Raw genomic sequence first — 14,927 nt, 5'->3', positions numbered from 1 at the left:
GTGGAGCTTTTCTTTGAATTGAAAAGACAGCTGATAAAAGAGATGAAGGAAAATTTAGACAAGTTAACAGACAAGTTACTAGCCCAAATGGATAAAAACACTGAAGTGATGACAGAACTGACTATTAAGATAGAACCATTGACAAAGAAAACAGAAGCGGGGTAGTGGTGTTTTTTATGCAAGGATTTAACATGAAGAAAGATCAGGAGATACCCATGGTAGAGGTGGATGGTATGGGTGGCAGGTAGGAATCATTTGGGGATGCCTTGGTGGCAGAAAGTACAGGCTCTGAGACTGAGAAAAGCCTGTGTGGAAGGTGAGCAGGATCTTAAATCTGATCCAATTGCCTTCCGGTGAAATTTAAGTACCGTATTTTTCCATGTATTGGATGCCCCCATGTATAGGACACCCCCTATTTTGGGGGACCCCAAATTAAGAAAATGGGGGGAAATTGACCTGACTTGTTGAAATTTTTGGGGGGAGGATTGCCCAGATGCTAACAGCCCCATGTGTCTAACAGGCCGCCTATCAGCTGTTCCCTCACCAGCAATCGCCGAGCTTTTTGGGGGGGCAGAGTTGAGCTTTGGGGTGGGGAGAGTGGTGAAGCTTTTTTCCAATTACTTTTAGCACTTTTTGCCTTTCCCATGGAGCCTCCATACAGTATTCCGCTTGCCTCCTCCCACTCTGCCCACCATACAGCTGGGAGGGAGGCTGTAGGCAGTCCGCTTTTGCTGTACGGTGTCCTCGCGCAGTTCCATTTGTGCACGGGCAGCATAAAGTTACACAGGAGGAGCATGGTGATTGAAGTAATATCCCCCTCTGTGCTTTTTACATCAGCGAAACATCACGCCTTGCACTCCTCCTGTGTAATATTGCACCACCTGCACACAAATGGAGCCGCACGGAGACGCCACGCAGAAAAAAAACAGATCACACCTGCAGCCTCTGCCTGTAGGGTGGACAGAGTGGGAAGAGGCAAGCAGACTGAGAATGCCCCACAGGAAAGGCACTGCCTCTCCATTTGGCCGCGGTGATCAAAGATATCTCTCCCCTCCGTGTCTTTCCCGTGGGGCATTATTTTCAAAATACAGTGCATAATTACCAAAATCAACAGCTCCTTGTTGGGGGACGAGGTTTTCCACAGGGTTATCTTGCTGCAATCCTACAGGTAAGTAAGAAATGAAATGAAATGAAACTTATTTCAAATTGAAAGAGCGTTTGTTGACCCCCTTTTTTCATTTGTCTTTTCTTCTCATTTCTTCTCTTTTATGGTCTCCTGATCTGTGATACAATTTGGATGGGTGATTTATAAATTATTTGGGGGTTTTATATATCTGCATAAAGGGAGAGAGGAAAACAAGACAAAACATTTTATATACTAATAATTTAGTAGAAGAAGAAGTTGCAGCAGCAGTGGTAGTAGGCTAGTAGTAGCGGGGGCACATTGGCCATGAGTTCTAGTGTTATGAGTGTCAGGAGCATCCTACACACGAGTAGGCATCTGATTCAGAGGCTGAACGGGAGGATTCCCAGTCTGCACAGGAGTCCCCACCTCCAGGGCCGGCTGAGCCAGGGCAGGGCCTTGAATCTGAAGGGCCCGCACCTGCGCCGGATCCTCAGGAGCAGAAACCAGATTAATCCAATCTGGCTCTGGGGGTGATTGAGGACCCATTGCCTACAGGTGCTCCTCTCCCAGCCCGGTCAGGGGAAGGTGAGGCTGCCTCTTGGTCCATTAACCCTCCAGCCTCTCCTGAGCTGCAGAGGCTCAGGGCAGAGAGGCGGAAGGAGTTCTATCAGGCGGAGTGCTCGCCTTAAGGCCAGGAGAGGCGGGTCACCTGTGGGCTGGGACCGCCCCTGGCCTCAGAGGAGATAAAGGCCAGTCAGCCCAGTCCCTGGTTGTGGGAGCAACATCATTGGAAACCTGTTTCTGCCAGCACCCAGACCTGTTCTTCCAGAGTTCCCGACCACGCCCGGCTTCTTACTTTGGACCCTGCTTAACCCTTTGTGGACAGACTCCAGACCCTCAACCCAGGACCGAACTCTGACCATGCCTCACAGTAACCTCCCCCTGGGACCAGCACACACATGCCCGACTGTCATGCTCTTTCCCTCCTGGTCAGTCATTTGGGAACTTCAAAAGCTTTCTCCAGGCCGAACATCACAGTGACTGATACCAAGAGGCACCAGGACACTTTAGGATCAGCAGAGTGTGTGCAGTTCGCATGACGGACTCAGTAGCGCAGCATTTTGGCTATACTACTTTATTTACATATAATACACTCGGAACATTCTAAAGCAGCTCCTTCCTCATCAGCATCAAACAGCAAAGAGAAAGAACAAACAATAATCCTACATCATGGAACACAGTAATACAAAAATGCTGTCTCCGTCACTTCCCACTATGTGGAATGAAAACATACACTGTCATGTGATAAAAAACAATCCAATGACTGCAAGCATGGGAAAAGAATCCTAACAATGAGAGAGGAATAAAAAGTTTTCTTTATCCATTTTCCCACACTATCAATAAATTTGTATACCTCTTCATGCCCCTTACTTGCCTTCTTTTTAAACTGAAACGCCCCAAATTTTGCAACCTCATAAGCGACTTGCTCTTGATCGATTACTCCTCCTTTTCTGAAACTTTTCAACTCTACAATAGCCTTTGAGGTGGGAAGATGGTACATCATATTCCTAATATTTGCATAATGGCATCATGATATTGGAAGATTTGTTCAAAGGTAGCCAAGATATCTACAAATAAGAATAAAAATTCACACCAATGCAGTGATAGACGTTTTAATGCTGTGAACCCCTCTGTCATAGGCTCAGGTTGAATAGATGTGAAAATAGACGATCTCTCATTAAGACACTACAATGTCTACTGTGCCTCATTCCCAAAGGAAACACAAACCCAGCTTAAACACCTGGAACCCCTAAACTGTCACACTGCTCAGAGACTGGGGTGGTGTGCAACAAAGCCTTTCCTACTCCCAGGAGGGAAGGGATTGTGAGCGGGAGACGATTCCTGCATCATGCAGGGGGAGCTCCGCCCCCTGCTTCAACTCCAGGGCTGGCGCCACACCCCTCCCCGGTTGGGCACCCAATAGGGAAGCTCGGCAGGGGCGTGGCTTGCTGCTCAAATGCAGCCGCGCCAGCCATCTCCACCATTGCACACACATTTTCTTCGAGTCACCCACCCTCCACTCCCTTTAGATTAGCTGTTCCTGAGACTTTGCTATGGACCTCTGGTTGGTCACCCTGTTTAACCAGGGGGCCTGGTAGGAGTTTTTTCCAATTGGCTAAATTGGCCCAGCCTCTTGGATTTTTTTGCCTACCTCGTAGCAACCGTCACAACTTTCGTGGTATTTGGCGGTTAGGCATTGGAATGTGTTGTTGGTGTTTCAGGGGGCAAGGTGTGGCCATCGCCTTCCCCGACAATTTTGGGTATTCCGCTAAAGGAATCCGGCGGTCGTGGATCCTGTCCGATGCCCGTGTGGCGGGGGGCCATGGCTCGACCCTCGGTGACATCAGGAAGAAAGCCTATAGTTGGATTAGCATCAACAGGCTTCCCCTACTGGTGGTTAACCCCTCCTCAGACTCACCCCTCTACGAGTGGGTGGAGTCTAATGTTCCGTGGTCCAATGCCTAAGCCAATACCTTCTCACATGCTGTAATCAATAAAGTTGTGGCCTTTACCTTACCCATTACCCTTACATTCTGTGTCCACGTGTCTTTATTCCCCAAGCGGGGATCGGGTCCTCGAATCACAATAACATGATAATAATACAGCAGAGTGTACCTGTGCAAGAGACAATGGCATGATGATGGTTGAACTTTTTTATTTTTATTTTTGAATGTCAGAGACAGGGCCCCCCGAGTGAAGAGGATGATGATGTTGGGGACAGAGAGTCCAAGTTTGCCAGAGACAGGGCTCTCCAGAGAGACAGAGGAAGAAGGAGTAGTTCTCTTTCCTTCTCAGCCATTTGAAGACAGTCCCCTGCAACCTCCTTTCTCCTCAGCCGGAGGAGATGAATTCTCATGGAAGCAAGAGAGAGCTGGAGAGAGGCCAAGGCACTGATAAGTGGTCTCTAGTAACAACACAGAGGAGGGGTGAATCGTCAGAGGAAGAGGTAGTTCACCAGCCAGAATCCCCCCGTGCTCGTAGGTTAACGAGGGTCAAGGAAAGACATCAATCAAAGAAACAAAAGGGGGGTTCTGGAAGACATCCTGTTGGCGCTGGAATCAGAGTCCAGATACGTCAATGTCTTGTAAGGAGTTGGTAGCCGTGTGAACTGCTCTGGGTGTAATTACTGTGTATAATAAATCTGCTTGAAAACTGACGAAGTCTGCTTGCTGCCTGATTAAGCCAAGGAGCCAACTAGATTGTGACAGCTGGGGACACTCATCTCTATTTCTCCTTTACATCTGCAGGTGAGGCGGTGAAAGTGCTGTTCTGGTGCCTTGCCTCAATAATGGACTGAATCAGAGCCAGCAAACTGAAACTCAATCCAGATAAGACTGAGGCACTGTGGCCTAGACCAGATGGGTGGAAGATTGCCTCTTGATGGGGTTGCACTTCCTTTGAAGGAGCAGCTTCATAGCTTGAGGGTACTCCTGAATCCTTTGTTCTCACTTGAGGCTCAGCTGGCCTAAGTGGCATGGAGTGCTTTCCATCAGCTTTGGCTGGTGGCCCAGCTACACCCCTATCTGAAGAGGGATAGCCTTACTACTGTTGTGCATACTCTGTTAACCTCAAGGTTAGATTATTGAAATGCGTTATATGTAGGACTGCCTCTGAAGACAGTTCGGAAGCTTCAGCTAGTGCAGAATTCAGCAGCCAGGTTGCTCAATGGAGCAAGACGGTTTGAGGATATTACAACAATATAAGAATTAGAAACCCCAGGTCTTTATCTTATTATTCTAATAATGTTTCAGTATTTCACTTCAATTGCATTTATTTATTTATTTTTTAAAAAAATAATTTTTATTGGGTTTTACATTTTTATCACAATCACATCATAACCGGTAATAACAAATTACATTCCCCGCTCTCTCCCCTTCCATGACTTCCCTCAACTTCCCCTTCTGGTTTTTTTTTACAAATGAACTTGTCCTGCTTGCTATACTATGCTTCGATATTATATTCTTTACAGTAAATGTTATTATATTCTTATCATTTTAACATGATCTTTATAACTTCTATATTAATTTTGTTAATTGTAACTGTTTACTCAAAACCTACTAGTGAGTCCATTTCTTTACACTGATTCTGTAAATACAACATCACAAACAAACAACCATACCCTAGGCCACCCCAATCTCTCTCACTACCAAAGGAACACAAGCAAATAGCACCCAACGTCCCACCCACGCACCATGGCCCCTCCACCTCTTCCCCCCTTTTCTTCCTCATGTAACACTAATGTCTCAAAAAATGAAACTCATCTGTAGAAAATGTAACTTGAAAAAAGAGACATTGTACATACTTTTGTAAACCAAGAAATCTTTAATAAAAAATACATGAAAAAAAGAATGCATTAGGCTTGATTTTTGTGTGTTCTGCATTTGTGAGTCTCTCCCTCCTACACTGCATTCCATGTCTCCTTATCTAACCCTGAAAGTGGTACAAATGGCAGGATGTTTTAGCACAAGAGTTTTAGCACAAGAGTATATATCAGCTATCTTAGAAGTTTTCTGAGACCCAGGAAGAGGATTCTATGATGCTCTTCCCTCACTGAATGCTAGGTTGCCAGGGTAATGCTGGACATCCGAAACCTAAAATGGTCAAATGGTCTGGGTACATCGGGGCCACTCCAAGGTCACTGGAGGGGTGAAGATATCAGTATGGAGCCATAAATGTGTTATTTCTCCAGACATCTAACCTTTCCTGATGTACGCGAAGATGTTTTATGACTCTTTGTTGGCTGTTTGAGAACTACTATATAAGCTTTTGTTCTGAGGTGCCTCGGGGCAGACCTTCTCAACTGGCACCTTGAGTTGAGTGAGCTCTGTCCTGTTGCTATAGCTATAATAAATGCTGGGTCCTTAAATCTGGATGCTAGACTTGAAAATTGTTACCTTGGTTCTGTGGTCTATTCAAAAGTTGGTTGTTCCTCACCTGGGTAATGAACAAGGTGGTGTAGAGGTGAATTCTTACCACAACACCAATCCTAGTCTGAATGCAATGGCTACCAATTAGTTTCCAGGCCCAAATCAAAGTGGTGGTTTTGACCTATAAAGCCTTAAACAGCTCAGGATCGCAATATCTCAAGGACTGCAACTTTCCATATGAACCCACCCAGATCCTGAGATCATCTTTTGAGGCCCTTCTTCACGTGTCTCATCCTCAAGAGGATTAGTAATAGTAGTAGTAGTAGTAGTAGTAGAATGCTTGCCTGCGGTCTTCATTATACACCTTTATGCACCAGGTTAAACGTTCCTCTTTAACCAAGCCTTTGTTTGATTGGCATCCTATGCCCTTTTAAAATGTGTTGGGGGAGTTATTGGGTTGTTTTTGCTTTGTTTGTGTATTTTGTGGTTTTATATTCTGTGAACCGCCCTGAGACCTCTGGATATAGGGTGGTATATAAATTTTAACAACAACAATTACTTAGAGACATCAGATACCAAGCAACTAACATGTCTGAATAAGAAGATGATGGTGATGAAGAAGAAGAGGGTGGTGATGGAGGAGGGACACTATCACAATCACTATCACAAAAAAGAAATCTTGTGATACAGTGAAACTGTAATTCGTTGAGGGACAATTTGTAGCACATCCCATGTCATCCTTGCCATGTATTTTAGACCCATCTGTGATAGAGAAGAATTAAATAACTACATCTGGAAAAATTCTCATCAGTTCTCTCCTTTCTGAAATCTAGATGATGTTTACTAATTTAGTTTTTGGCCAAATGGGTGATGGAGGAGGGACACTATCAGAATGGCACTCTCCCTGCCCCCTCCATCATGATTCCCAGCATCTGGGAGTCCCAATGTTTCTCATTTTTAAAAGAAACAAAGAGAAGTATCTAAGCTTCAAGAGTCAATTAGATAACAACATTATACCATTATCCTCCTCATGAGGAGGAAGTGAGGAAATCTATATTGTTCATTTTATTACTGTTTTGCAAAGGAAACTGGACACATACCTCTATCCCCTTTCATTGAAATTTATGCTGCTGATTCTCAGGGAAATCTGGAAAATTGGCCTGGGCTTCCAGAAACATAATGCAATTAATATTAGTAACTTTATTAACTAATAATTATCCATTTGTTCCTTCTAAAGACTCTGTCCTTCACCGCCACCACTGCTAAATATTGTTAATTTGATATATGCAGAAACACAACAAAATTTTATTTGCCACACCAGTTTATTATGTTTATTATGTTTATTATGAAGGAAGGAAAAATTAACCCATAAACCATATCATGAGACATAGCTCTCAAGCCCCACATTTCTCTATGCCCTGCATCCCATTCAGCCTCCACCAAATGCCAGATAAAAGACACAGGAGTCCTGTGAATTCCAGAAACTCTGCAAAGCCACCATCAGAGAGGCAATCTCCACCTCTACCAATGCTGCAAGTGGTGGGATCCAAAATGATGGAGACATTCTTCTCTCCTAACTACCCTTCATTGTTGAGCTTCCCTCCAGAAGGCAGAGTATCACCGCATTGTGCTTCTGTTATAGTGCCTGAAAGGTAGTCATAATACAGTGATGTCCTAGCCAACTCACAAAACGTTGGGGTGGCACAGCCGTTATAAACCTTATCAGGAACTGAACTGTCATCTGGTAAAGAGAAAGAGGCATGGTCACATGTGTATTTTTTTGTTATTATGCAAAGAGAGGCTTAATCCACATTCTGGGAACGGGAGAGAGAGAGAGAGAGAGAGGCTCAATATTGCATTCTGGATCATCGCTCCATAGGCTCAACTATATATTGCATAATACTGTAATATGTTCAGGAAAAAAACCCCTGTCCTTCCCCACAAAACTTGAAATCTTTTTTCTGGCAGGAAGTTGCAAACAGAATAAGAGAGCAACCAACTCACCCTGGCAAGCTGTGTTTCTAATCTCCCTCACATTTGTTGGCAGTGATACTTACCGTGAACAAGGACAAACTCAAAGCATCGAGTCTCATCACCATTACAGCTGAGATTTTCCCACTTCGGATATTCTTCTGGGCCAGAAGCATGACACATTAGTCCATTCTTTTCGTATGATGGATCTGCCAAAAGCAATCCATACAATAAATACATGGATTCAGCCCATATATCTCCATAAAAAATTCCATGGCCTTGGTTCTACAATACTGCCAGAGGGTTGCATTAATCAAGCAGACAATGCAGATCTGGTTATTACCTTGAATACCTAGACTGAGATGCCAGCAGTTGGACTGCAGGACTTCACCTGCCTGGATGGTGTGTTTTGGGTTGGGGAGAGAGAAGCCAGACAGGCTTCAGGTGGTAGGCCATCCACTTGTGAGCCAGGCTCAGCCCTGGTAGGCATATGTTCCAACATTTCTTGAGAGGACATTGGGACATCTCCTGCCCCCCCCCCCCAAACACATGGATATGGCCGGGAAAACCCAGATGTTTGGCAGCCCTACATTATGCTGTTTACTTTGTTACTATGTTGTAAACTATGCTGTCACCTATTGCTGAAGGGTATACACATATATATCTAAATATAGATATATACATTTTTAAAATAGTAAATACAGCTTCTTCTTCCTCTTCTTCTTCTTCTTCTTCTTCTTCTTCTTCTTCTTCTTCTTCTTCTTCTTCTTTGTATTCAATACACTTATATATGTTTTAAACTTTTATATACCACAATACATTCTCTAAGTGGTTTGCCAATTAAAAATGTGTGTGTGCGTGTGCGTGTGTGTGTAACTCTGAAACTACAAAAAAAAAAAAGCAATTTTACACATAGCTACAATGCAATGCAATAAAGCAATCAAATCTCAAAAGAAATAAAAATAAGTTATATTTAGATTCAGGGATCCTTTCCCTCTCTACAGAGACCCTTTTGCCAAGACATCTCCCAACTCACTACACATTACACTGAATTTATGCCTTACATTTACACAAATAATAAAATACCTGCTACTCAGTCAGTATCACTGATCCCATTCTGTTTCACAAATGCACACAAGCACATCATCTGCCCAGTCACTCCAGCATTTCTTACTCAAGTCACCATCCCCTATCGCCTGTCACTCCTTCCACACAACAAAAATGTACTTCAAAAACCAGAGAAAGAAAGAAATGGTTCACTTACTGAACCGTATAAAACAATAATACAAATTGCCACCCATTAGTCACACATATATTCCTGACAACAATTTCGCTACTTCCCAGGTCACAGTCTCCCTTTCCAGACTCTAGCTGGGCTAGTAGGGAGCAAGGAAGAAATGTATTATGTGTCCAGGCAGAGACCCCCCTCTCCCCCGGGAGACAGGCCCAGAGCAATGAATCATACATGTCAAAATTTATTATGATTAAAATGGCCACAACATTATTCACAGTTTCACATGTAGGAAACTTTGGATTAGGCATTGGGCGTGTATCCCTCTCAGCCCCCAGCCAGGGAACTGAGGCACAGCAGAGTTACTCGCATCAGAGGGGGCATTGTAAAATGCATCTTTACATAGCCAGCCCCCACTTCTCCAAACAATTTTGGGAAGTTCACCAACAACCTACCAGTGTATGGCCAGTGACCCCCTTCACACAAGAAACCCTGAAAACGCCATCGCAAGGAGGGGTGAGTCACCACTGCAGTCGCCCCTCCTTTCGAATGACGACTAAAGTTGTGACAATTCCTACGGGGAAGGTGAATCCTGCGGAGCAGGGACAATTCCTTCCTGGTTCTTCAACAGCAGCCATCATAAGACAAACCTGAAAGGAAAATGGTTAAACTAAAATAAAAGGAAAAGATTAAAGAGAGGGTTGGGTGGGTGAAGCTCAGGAAATGACTGTGCATCCCATGCTGCCTCCGCACAACTTATAAAACCCCAGAGCAGACCGGAATGAAATTTTCTCACTCGCGGTCCGCTCACTTGGCCTGGCGCTTAGTGACACCACAGACTGGCTGGTTTAAATAGGGGGTTGGCAGGAACCCCAATGGTCTGTGACTCTTGGAAGGCAGGCCAGCTCAGGCCGACTGTCTTGTCTTTAGGGAGATCGGGAATGCTGCACACTGGTCCGCAAATGGCACCCACTGTCAGATGTTTTAATGGTTATTCATCTCTCTATCACTCCCCAATTGCCCAATAAATGAAGAATCACCCAGGGGTCATTTGAAGCTCTTTGTCAATAAGTGCTTCAGACAGGACACTTGCTTCCCCCTTGAGACACAGATGGTGATGTTGATTCTAATCATCACCCATGTAAACTAGGAAGATGGCTATTGCACTGGAACAGCAGCATTTGTCTATGAGCAACCAATGGGGAAATGGGAAACCTCAATGATATTCATACTCAGGGATACATAAAGGTAAAGGTAAAGGTACCCCTGCCCTTACGGGCCAGTCTTGACAGACTCTGGGGTTGTGCGCCCATCTCACTTAAGAGGCCAGGGGCCAGCGCTGTCCGGAGACACTTCCGGGTCACGTGGCCAGCGTGACATCGCTGCTCTGGTGAGCCAGAGCCGCACACGGAAACGCCGTTTACCTTCCCGCTGGTAAGCGGTCCCTATTTATCTACTTGCACCCGGAGGTGCTTTCGAACTGCTAGGTTGGCAGGCGCTGGGACCGAGCAGCTGGAGCGCACCCCGCCGCAGGGATTCGAACCGCCGACCTTTCGATCGGCAAGCCCTAGGCGCTGAGGCTTTAACCCACAGCGCCACCTGCGTCCCCCAGGGATACATAGAGATATATAATTCTACAAGAATGCAGCTACTTACCACGAATATATCTTTCGTTGCAAAAGTCATCTTGGCAGCAAACGATGACACTCCTTAAGTAACCTTCAAATGTAGAGAAGGTGTAATTTGTTGAGGGACAATTTGTAGCACATCCCTTTTTTAACATGGTGGGTATTGGATACCCATCTGTGAGCGAGAATTGAAAAGACTAAATGTGCAAAAATTCAAATCACATCTCTCCTTACTGAAATCTAGATGATGTTTTTAAACATTTTTTTTGTCAAATGGGTGACTGAAGAAAATAAAATATGTCAAGCGCTAAATTTGCAAGCTAGTAATTCAAGTCATTTCATTAGTAATCAACCAATGAGTACAACATATTTTCTTCTCCAAAACCATGTAAATATTCTAGGATATTTCCTTTAAAAATTGCACATAAATGGATCAAGGCAGACTTGTTTTTGCTAAGGGCTCGAAACAGGCTAATCTACCATCCATCTCTACCTAATAATCAGTTAGTTGTTTCAGAGGCCCACTCAAGAATATGCCATATACTATACAGTGGTGCCTCACAAGACGAAAATAATCCGTTCCGCGAGTCTCTTCGTCTAGCGGTTTTTTCGTCTTGCAAAGCATCCCTATTAGCGGCTTAGCGGATTAATAATAATAATAATAATAATATTTTTTATTTATACCCCGCCCTCCCCAGCCAAGGCCGGGCTCAGAGCGGCTTACAAACAATAATAAAAACAAGAAGAATGATTACAACTTAAAAACAAAAATAAAATACAACATTAAAATAATGGAACATTAAAATATTAAAATGTAGCCTCATCGCAGGAGGAGAAGGAAAAGAAAGAAAAAGAGAGGGGGGGAGGGAATCAAATTGGCTCCAAGCCAAAGGCCAGGCGGAACAACTCTGTCTTACAGGCCCTGCGGAAAGAAATCAGATCCTGCAGGGCCCTGGTCTCATGAGGCAGAGCGTTCCACCAGGCCGGAGCCAGAGTTGAAAAGGCCCTGGCTCTGGTTGAAGCCAATCTAACTTCCTTAGGGCCCGGGACCACTAAGGTGTTGCTATTTATGGACCTTGAGGCTCTCCGTGGGGCATACCGGGAGAGGCGGTCCCGTAGGTATGAGGGTCCTAGGCCGTGAAGGGCTTTAAAGGTCAAAAGCAGCACCTTAAATCTGACCCTGTACTCCACTGGGAGCCAGTGCAGCTTGAAAAGCACTGGGTGAATATGCTCCCATGGCAGAGACCCCGTGAGGAGCCTTGCTGCAGCATTCTGTACCCGGTGGAGTTTCTGGGACTGCTTCAAGGGCAGCCACGCATAGAGCGAATTACAGTAGTCAAGCCTGGAGATGACCGTCGCATGGATCACTGTGGCCAAGTTGGGGCGGGAAAGGTAAGGGACCAACTGCTTGATGCGGCGAAGGTGGAAAAATGTCGCCTTGGCTGTTGCTGTAACCTGCGCCTCCATGGAAAGGGAGGCGTCAAGGATTACACCCAAACTCTTAACGGAAGGCAATGGCACTAATTGGGCCCCCGCAAGAGAAGGGAGTTGCTCCCTCATCCCCATGCCGTCCCGGCCTAGCCATAGGACCTCTGTCTTCGAAGGATTTAGTTTCAATTGGCTCCCACGAAACCATCCAGCCACAGCTTCCAAGCATCTGGTCAGTGTGTTCGGGGTCGAGTCGGTGTGGCCATCCATCAGCAGATAGAGCTGAGTGTCATCAGCATATTGGTGACAGCCCAGCCCAAAGCTCCGGATAATCTGGGCAAGGGGGCGCATAAAGATGTTAAAAAGCATCGGGGAGAGAATTGCGCCCTGCGGCACTCCACACACCAAGGAGTGGCGCGATGACATTTCCCTCCCTAGTGCCACCCTCTGACCCTGACCAGAGATAAAAGAGCACAACCAGTTACGGGCTATGCCCTGTATCCCCACGTCTGCGAGGCGGTGGTCCAGAAGATCATGATCAACCATGTCAAAGGCTGCTGACAAATCTAAAAGGATCAGCAGTCCTGACTCACCTCGATCCAGGTGTCTACGGAGATCATCTGTTAGGGCAACCAGAGCCGTCTCCGTCCCAAAACCAGGACGGAAACCGGACTGAAATGGATCTAATGCCGATGTTTCCTCCAGAAACCTACCAAGCTGTTCAGCAACCGCTCTCTCAATTACCTTACCCAGGTATGGAAGATTTGAAACTGGGCGGTAATTGGAAGGGTCTAAGGGATCTAATGAAGTTTTTTTTAAGAGTGGACACACCACTCTTATTAGCGGCTTAGCGGCTTAGCGGCTATTAGCGGCTTAGCGGGTTAGAGGCTTAGAAAAAGGGGGGGAAAGGGGGGGAAAGGGAAAAAACTCGCAAGACTCGCAAGACGTTTTCGTCTTGCGAAGCAAGCCCATAGGGAAATTCGTCTTGCGAAGCACCTCGAAAAACGAAAAACCCTTTCGTCTAGCGAGTTTTTCGTCTTGCGAGGCATTCATCTTGTGGGGCACCACTGTATTTTTAAGAGACAGAAGAAGAATATATTACTATGCTATGCATTTTTGTGTTTTTAAACTGTAAACCGCCCTGTGATCCCCGGATGAAGGGTGGTATAGAAATTTAATAAATAAATAAGATGGTAAGAAAAACTGGCAACCCTGGAAAAAGAGAAGGCTAGTATGGAGGTGGTGAATGTTCACTTCACAGGCCAAGTTTGTAGGAGAAAATAAAATACAATGAAAGGATTAAAGGCAATAAGAAAAGTACAATTAAAAATCACACAGCATTTAGCACATCAGCTGATAACTGCTTCAACAAACAAATGTCTTGGGGTGGGGGGAATTGGGCACTGCGTCTGCAGAGCTCCCAAACTCAGCATCCCTAATGCCTCTTTGCCTCAATTTGCAAACTATATCAGGTTGGTTAATTCACTTAACTCATGATGCTCCAGCAACTTTACGTTCCTGTTTATCATTATGGCCTGTCACTCAGGTACAAGTCACTATAGTGTTGAAAATCACCCACTGAAGACAACCAGAATCACTACAAAACACTACCACCCACCCACAGCTCAGATAGCTTTTCCAGGAGAATCCAGTGGTTGGTGCATGTAACCTTCTAAGAGGAAATGTATGTATGTCTGTTCATGTTGGCTTTGTTTTTTAAGAGAGAGATTTGTGTGAAATGTCAGAGTGTGCCTGTCAGGGTTTGAGGAAGCATGGTATTATAATATTGCAGACCTACTTGCTGCGGCATTGCATGAGCCCATGGTGCCCAGCATGTATATCTGTGAGCACTGGAGGGCAGGGCAGACTGGGAGAGGGACGCGGAAGATGAAGGAGCCCACCACAGCACCCCAGTAGCCCCACATACTGAGGGAGAAAAGAGCTCCCACAACCATTCAAGGCACAGTGGCAGATGGAGTTCGTACCTCCCTCGGCTGCAATATCACCACCTCTCCAACACTTCTGCTCCCAAGGAATGGACCAGCTGCTGCTGCCACCCACACTCCAGCCCCAAAGGTGAGCCCGGTGGTGGGTTCCCTCAATGAGGGAGCTATCGTGGCAGCACATGATGGTACCCACTTGAAAAAATGTGCCCAGGGCCATGCCCCCCCCCCCACGCTACATCACTGCCTACTTGGCAGCAGCTGCTTTGGAGACAGTGAGAAGATGACTTTAAATCTTGCTTCAAAGGGCTGGGTTCAGGTGATTTAATTCTGGTTGGTCAAGGAAACAGCAGACCCCGATAGGCTCATGTTTCTTATCAGTTGGTAGTTAACTGTCAGTGAGGAATTATCATACATGGCAGTTGGGGATATCAGTTGAGGAGGGAGGTGTGAGGCAAAGGCCAGAGAATATTCACAGAATGCATGTTAACAGTAATTGGCTGCCCTGTCTAAAGTCCATAGCTGAGATATTACACACTCTATCAAGTTACAGAGGAAGGGCCCTAACTCACTAGTAGATCATTTGCATTGGATGCATAAGGTCCCAGATTCAATGACTAACATCTCCAGGTATGGATGTGGGAAATTACCAATAGACAGTAGACACCTCAT

At 45.4% G+C, this 14,927-nt stretch overlaps 1 long non-coding RNA gene across 2 annotated transcripts; it reads right to left on the bottom strand.

Annotated features, from left to right (window-relative positions):
* Positions 1–7,389: 7,389 nt before the first annotated feature.
* LOC307221771 lies at positions 7,390–14,645 on the bottom strand. 2 transcript variants are annotated; one of them, XR_013841495.1, is made up of 4 exons: positions 14,111–14,645; positions 10,913–11,059; positions 8,112–8,234; positions 7,390–7,795 (listed from the first exon to the last, which is right to left on the bottom strand). It is a non-coding gene; the product is annotated as an uncharacterized lncRNA (long non-coding RNA). The 2 variants fall into 2 exon arrangements; XR_013841496.1 differs by having other exon boundaries at positions 14,507–14,645.
* Positions 14,646–14,927: the final 282 nt, after the last annotated feature.

The sequence above is a fragment of the Podarcis cretensis genome, assembly GCF_951804945.1.
Source record: "Podarcis cretensis genome assembly, chromosome: 8".
Taxonomy (NCBI): Eukaryota; Metazoa; Chordata; class Lepidosauria; order Squamata; family Lacertidae; genus Podarcis; species Podarcis cretensis.
The sequence above is the reverse complement of the archived record's forward strand: the minus strand, read 5'-3'. Positions and strand labels throughout refer to the sequence as shown.